Source organism: Citrus clementina, unplaced genomic scaffold (assembly GCF_000493195.1).
Source record: "Citrus clementina cultivar Clemenules unplaced genomic scaffold, Citrus_clementina_v1.0 scaffold_5, whole genome shotgun sequence".
NCBI classification, from domain to species: Eukaryota; Viridiplantae; Streptophyta; class Magnoliopsida; order Sapindales; family Rutaceae; genus Citrus; species Citrus x clementina.
This window is the reverse complement of record NW_006262201.1, coordinates 2,951,677-2,959,166: the sequence shown is the minus strand read 5'-3', so window position 1 is coordinate 2,959,166 and position 7,490 is coordinate 2,951,677. Positions and strand designations below refer to the sequence as shown.

The following is a 7,490-nucleotide window of genomic DNA, read 5'->3' as shown; positions in this document are numbered from 1 at the left end:
ACGGTGAGGATTAATATTTTAAATCCTTTTATCCTAACTATTTTAACCATGGTTAAAATTATACAAAAGAAAGAGGTTAAAAAAAATCAAACTGAATTTGTTGTTTTATGTGGTCTTACTAAGGTGAAATCATAAATATAAAAGAAAGGCTTTATAAGAAAAATCGAGGGGTGGTAGAACCATAAAAGTTACTATCTTTGTGAAATTTAATGAAGATAATCTTAGAGTAGTGCTTTTCACAGTCTCTTAAAATACTTGTAAGATTAAGACCCCACATTTTGTAATTGTAGCTCTATTGCTAGAGGAAAATTACATAAAAGGACAAATATAAATTTAACTGAATTAAAATATTTTTACACTTAAAAAACATGAACCCTCCCATATGTAAATGATATAAATAATCATTTTAAAATGAAAATAATTTAGGGACAATAAAATAATAAATTATATAATGATAAGAATTTTTATTTTAAAATATTATGTTAAATATTTAATTATAAGAGCTATACATATAATAAGTGGGGGTTTCATAAGAGTTTTAATTAAAGAGGTGCTAGGAGCTTAACTCTAATTTTAAGAAATTACAAAACACAAATTCTCAAAAAAAGAGAGGAGAGAGAGAAGAAATTGCAAAACGCAAAATCTTAAAGGCCCAGATCAAAAAGCCCTGGCCCGTGCCGTGCCAAGCCTCAACTTGTATGATTCTGGTGCCAATATCATATGGTGTTGCATATAGACAAGCAAGATCTACGGACGTTGAAAACTGAATATATTTTTCGCAAATAATCAAATATCATATGAAATTCCAAAGTTGTGTGTAAACACTTACACAACGGGCCCATGTAAAAACACACCCGTTCGAAGGGCAAAAAAATAATTGTACCTTCACACAAATAATCAATTTTTTATTATATAAAATTCTTATTAATTTTTATCTTTCATACAATCAATTTACTACCATCAAGGAACAGCAAGTCGGTAATAAACTACCATAAAAGTCTATCATTTTACAATGTTTTACCTATTTGGTATGATTAATTTATTAATTATAAATATTTATTTAATCTTATAAGTTCTTTTTAAAAAAAAAATTAAGAAAATTTTTTAAAGATTAAATAAGTTATATTGCCTCTATTGAACTCCATTTAATAAAAATTTTTAAATATTACTTATTTAAATGGAGTTTTTTTAAAAATTTTTATAAGTAGATTTTTTATAAAAAAAATTATTTGTTTGATTGTCGATGAGAGTTTTTATTAAAAATTATAAAATTATTTTAATAGTCAATTTTTTTAAAGTTATGCTATGAAAAGAATGGAATAAAATTGTTAAATAAGTGAAAAATATTTTAGAAATTTTAATATTTGAAAAAAAACTCAACTTCTATTCTCACAAGTCTAAAATTTGAGATTAATTAAATTTGGACTCATCGATATATTTAAAGAAATAACATTATGTATGTGTTAAAAATTTAGCTCATAATAACTAAAGATATAAGAAAAGTGTACGCATATGCCTTGAAGGATTATAAGTGCTGCAGATGAAGGTGATGATGGCGAGGGCAGCTTATTTGCATCATATTGGCTTCGGAATGCAACTCTTCTTCTTCTTCTTCTTCTGCATCACTCGATACATTTAGCATAAAAGAAATTGGTCGCTCAGTTTCGAAAGAGTATCTTCAAAAATTAGCACCACTGGAATCAAAAGCTAAATGAATGTAAACTTGTGAACAAGTAATGGTGTGTGGGGAATGGGACGTGCTTGCTACGTCAGAAGTAAAATAGAATTGACCGTTCAGCCAAATATATATATGCAATTGACAAAAATGGTGCTTGTTACCAATAATCGCTTATGAGGTAAAGTTTGGAATCGGGATGTATCGCTGAGATAATAAAGGTTGGATTTGTGAATTTCTAATTCTTGATGGGAGCTTAGAAGCCATGAAAGTTCAAAGAAAATGACATTTAGTCGAGAGGGTGAGTGGTGGCAATATAGAAGTGCATTTTGATTTTTCGATTATTCTTTTTCATTTCTTTTGAAATTATCAATTATGTATAACTTCAAATCACGTTAAGCAAATTTACTCGACGGCTTTGCGGGTCCCCAATTTACACGACTATTATTGTCTTAAAGCTTAAGGATGTGATGATGCTTCATGACTTCATCAGGTACGATTTTTTTCTTTCATATCATTTTCCATTAATTATTGGTAACAATTTTCCATTGCAACGTGGCATCACACTCAATATATATTTCTTTATTAATATTATACTTGGAGCCAAGTAAGTTGCCATAGTATTTTTTTTATTCTTCTTTTTTTTAAATAAATAAATAAAAGTCTGTTTTCACAAATGAAATAGTGCAACATCCGAACTTGCTATAACAAACTATGTAATGGTCATAATAATGCAATGAACTTTAAAAAAAAAAAAAGAATAATAATAATAGCAAACTGAGGGAGACTTTTGTATAGCAAAAGATATTTAACGCTATTTGGATGTTGTTTCAAAAACATTATAACTAGAAAATTGCAATTGTTCGAGGCAAACACAAGGAAAATACCATTTTTGTCAAATCAATTTACAAAAATGACCTCAGAAAATGTTAAAGCCAACTTCATTGCCTTGTGGTAGAGAATCCAACTGAAGCAGTATACTATACACTAAAAACCAGAGTAAGCTGTAACATTGCTAGCGCACACTGCCATAACAAAATAATTCTGATATCTCAAGTCAGCAACAACAATGAGGAGAATAATTCAAATACAACGTTGTTAACAAAAATTAAATAAAAGATCACAATGCTGATCATCAAGATCACGATGTTGGAGTCTGCTTGGTCCCTCAGATTCTTCAGCCACCGGCTCACGTCTACAAATGCTGATTTTCTCACATCATAAACTAAAAGAGCACTCCCAGTGCGCCCCTATAATAGGCAGTCATTACTGCTCTGTATTGCTCCTGGCCTGCAGTGTCCCATATCTGCGCTTTTATTGTCCTTCCTTCAACCTGAAAATCTCACATTTCTCTTTAATCATACAACAAAAAGCTGCTTTTGGACAAAATTTCCATTTTTCAATGACTCTGAAGTTGCTAGGAAAAAAAAAAAAAATCTTAGTTCCCACAAGCCCGTAAATTAGTTTAGACTGTTTAATTTGGACAGATCTTACAGCAATTCAATCCATTTTACATGTGTTTTCAAATATTATCCACTAGACTTACTATTTTGTTCCTTGAATTCAAAACCCACAAAGTCATGTGCACTTGTAGGATTACTAGAAGTGATTAAGATATTATGTTTTTTTTTTTTTTAATGTCTCTTGTACCTTAGAAAACCACAGGATAGTAACATAAAGGCTAAAACTCTTCAATGTTTCAACACATGAATTGCACCCATAACAATTCAGTAAATAATTTTTCCAACCTGATTTAACGTATGGAGAACAGTCCTACTCACATATCCAAGTAAACATCGAATGCCGATCTAATTATCTAATTCAGTGAGAAAACCCCATGGCTCATAAGTTACTCTTAATGAATTAATTGCAATTCCAATTCAACTCTAACATGCCAAGAGTCGACATCAGGTTAGTTTCAACTTGCATCACCAACTCCAACATACAGAGAACAGCCTTACTCACATACACAAGTAAAATAGACAAGAAGGATAAAAAGTAAAAATCTATTATCTAATTAGATGTTCCCATGATGATGCATGTGTATAAACCACAACTTTGATGGATTAATTTAAACCATTCATCTAAATACTCTAAATCATTGCTTTAGAACTTCAATTACATACTGAATCTGTAAAATCATACTGAAAAAGTGAAGAAGTGCTTTCAGAATCAGCTTTGCGATCAGCAACTTTCTCCCCTTCAATTTGACCAATTAAGATCTATGCAATAACAAAAATTCACATGACCAAAAGTTTGCAGTGACAGAGCTTACCTAAAACTGAAATCAATAAATTACTATCGAGCAAGGCTGAGAGGCGAAGGGTTGAACAAGACTGAGAGTAAGAGAGGGGGAGAGAAACTTAATTTTTTATGATGATTTTTGAATTTTAAGGATAATATGAATTTTGTCTGATAAAACTACTTTCTTTAATTAATTATTTATTTGCTTCTTAAAAGTCTAAAAATCTAAATGGCAATAAATCTATATTTACGTTGCGACTATTTTAAAATCTGTGCAAGTCATCCGCAAAGGCCTTTTGTACTGTTTATAGAAATCAGGCTCTTACCTCAGTCAAGTAATCACTTCTCAGTGAGCTGCTCTCATCAAATACTTTGGTTTCACTGGTTCCTGAGCATTGAAGAAAGTTGAAGATAAAGAAAATTAGTTACATTTTGAGGACAAAAAAGAAAAAAAAAAGTAAACTTATCAAGAAAAATTGAATTGCAGAATCCGAAGACTGAATTTGTTATATAGTAGGGCTACTTACACTAAATTAAGATACTGAATCTCTAAGTTCATTACTGATCATATGTTTTCTGATTTAGTGGAGAAAGGATGGTTAGTCTGAAAACATTGAAAGTTAGGCTTTTGGATAAAATGAAACTCAAAATTTTAAGTTCTTGTGTTAAAGACAAACCACAGCAATCAACAGCTGTTGTGGTAATCAATACAAGGACGGACTCCTGGTTTCTCATTAATAAAATCTAGAGCCTTCAAAATTAGTTAAATATTAGGTGAACAGACAGTAAAGAGCATTATATGTATCTAGAAATATTCTTTTCAACCCAAAAAAAAAAAAAAAAGAGAGAGAGAGAACTTCAAATGCAGAAGCTGGTATTATAAGGAGCGACGGATTGTTCACTTTTGTAGATACCTTTTCTTTTAATTCAACATAAACTTTGCTTCCCTAATTTTTTTTTTCCCTTTTTAAAGAAGTTTCCATCCGAGTAGCTACTCCAAAAAAGATCATCCTGTCAGACAGGTTTCTATAAGTAATAGCTTCTAATCAAAGCATATTTTATAAAATACCTGAGATGAGTCAGCAACTGATGCCAAGGCAATTAATACACCTTCTTGCACTATTTGTTTTCCATTCTGGCACCAAAAATGAAAAATTTAGAGGAAGGCATTGTTCGTTCATTACAGTAAATCTGATATAAACGTATGTATTATAAGTTGGGTGTTGATTGTTCTGACAATATACCTGAAGTAGCACTAGCAATTTGCTCATAATACCATCTAAGTACAATATAGGCACATCTGAAAACCACATAACATATAATCTAAGATTCCATTGATAGACCTGTAATTCAGCATACCAAATATGAGAGGGAATCAAATAACAAGGAAAGGGAGTTTTGTAAAATTTTAAGAGCTACTAGGCCACAGAATAGCTACACCAATTTCCAGAGTCCAATTAATTCATTTCTCACTTTTAACCCCTTGAAAGGTAAAACATAGAATATTCCATGAAAAAATCTTCAGAAATTCTGGAAGCCATAGAGTAACATTTATGAAATGATCGTGCTAAAAAAAGATTCACATAAGCACGTAAGAAGCCTCGAATCCACATATAAAAAAATTAAGGTAATGAAGGTCACCATTTACACCATATACAATGATGAGTACATCCAAAGGAGATGACAGTCCCCACATGCCACAAGTAAATATTGAACAAATTAGTTACTAGACAAAAAATGGAGATCAAAAGACGTCCCAACATGAAGCCTATCTTTTCTGATAAACTCATCCAATTGGAAAGGCATTGTAATAAAATAGATGTGTCATTAGTTCCATAAGAAAAAGACTAAATATCCAACATAATCCATGCCAAAGCACATCTCTCCTTGAGTAATTGCTTTTGAGGCACCTCTAACTGCAAAAAATGTATTAGGGAGAAAACAAATGAGATCCATTGGAAAAGTACTAGGAAGGATATGTATTTTTGAGGGGAGGAAAAAAAAGTATAATTGAAAAATGTGGTTCATTGGACATATCATAAAAGAAAAGAAATATTAGTCTACACTTAAATTTATTTATTCTCTAAATTACATGCACACAAGACAGCTGTGGCCAACACTGGGGGCATATGAACGGAGTTGTGCAACTCTAATAGTTGTAGATGAATGAACAAGCTGGTCCAAGATCCACTAAAATGAATGCAGGTACTAATTTCTTTCCCAGCTCTGTTTCTAATACCCTAATTTAGCTTAAAGAATGAATTAAAAAAGATGATAGTACAGATAAGTTAGTAAACAGACCTAATTATAACTCAATTCTTGTATTGCTTAGTAAACAGAAGCCATCTGGTTTCAGCCTAATAGTTCCAATACATACTTGATGTGGATTAATTCACTCTGTTCAACAGTATCCAAACGCTACAAAATTAATAATCAAATAATCAAAGCCCAAATCTAAATTTTTTACATCAAGAGGCATAAATTAGATCCCTAACCATAAATTAGAGGAGAAACACATCAACTTTGGTGCGATTAAACGCATACAAACATGAAATTCTTGAATAAAAGCGAGATTAAAACCAAACCTCTTCCTTTGCAGTGAAACCGATCGAGATCAAAAATTTCAAACGAAAGTGAAAGCTTCTTCGATCGAATGAAAGTGATAGCTGACATTCATGAAATTAGGGAACAAATCCATCAAATTTGGTCAGATTAACTGAAATTAAACCTGAAAATGCATGATGAAAGCCGATATTTAAACCAAGCCTCTTCGTCTTCATTGAAACTGAGATTATAGAATTTCAAATGATTGTGACGATGCTTCTTCGAATGATAGTGAGAGAGAAAGCTGATGTGTTTTGGGGTTTTTTTTTTTTTTACCCCGAAAGTGCGGGGCCGAGAGCTACTGAAATTTGGCCTTTTCTTTTTTTTTTTTCCCCGAATTTCAAGTACTAGGAAATTTTAAATTTTATTCTTTGCTAATTTCTTTCTTCACATTTAGATGTATAATTAGTTAAGTACGTTAATATAGTCAAAAGTTTTCGACATTAATAACGGCATGACACATTTTCCAATTTTATTGGTAATTAAACTTTTTTTTCTTTTAAAAATGAGATTGCGGTGGATATAGTGACTAGCAGAATTTATGAGTTTAAGTCAATGAATTTAACTATCCTGAAAAATTATCAAATAGTAAATGTTAAAATTTTCTTTTGAAAGATTGTATTTACTTACTTCTTATTACTTTTATAATAGTTAATAACTCTTAACAATATTTTTAATATATATTTATTTATAAATTATATAAATAAAAATAAAAATTATAGTATTAAAAATAAAAATATTTTTTGATGTGAATAAAAAATTAATAACATATTTTTCTTGTATTCTTTTATTATTTCATAAATTTATAATAAAAAAATTTATAAAATAACAACGATACAAGAAAAATATGTTATTAATTTTTTATTCACATCAAAACACATCTTTCTTATTTTTAATTCTTTTTTATTTTATTTTAAATGTCATTCATGGATATCCTTAGAGCCAATGTTCAGGGTAGAAACGAAGC

At 30.3% G+C, this 7,490-nt stretch overlaps 1 long non-coding RNA gene across 5 annotated transcripts; it reads right to left on the bottom strand.

The window, feature by feature from the left end:
• Positions 1-2,603: 2,603 nt before the first annotated feature.
• Positions 2,604-6,843, bottom strand: LOC18042087. Of its 5 annotated transcripts, none has more exons than XR_002905522.1 (5): positions 6,505-6,843; positions 4,989-5,835; positions 4,246-4,307; positions 3,802-3,897; positions 2,604-3,008 (listed from the first exon to the last, which is right to left on the bottom strand). It is a non-coding gene; the product is annotated as an uncharacterized LOC18042087 (long non-coding RNA). The 5 variants fall into 5 exon arrangements; XR_002905521.1 differs by having other exon boundaries at positions 3,821-3,897; XR_002905520.1 differs by lacking the exon at positions 3,802-3,897 and having other exon boundaries at positions 4,989-5,054; positions 5,164-5,835.
• Between the last annotated feature and the right edge of the window lie 647 nt (positions 6,844-7,490).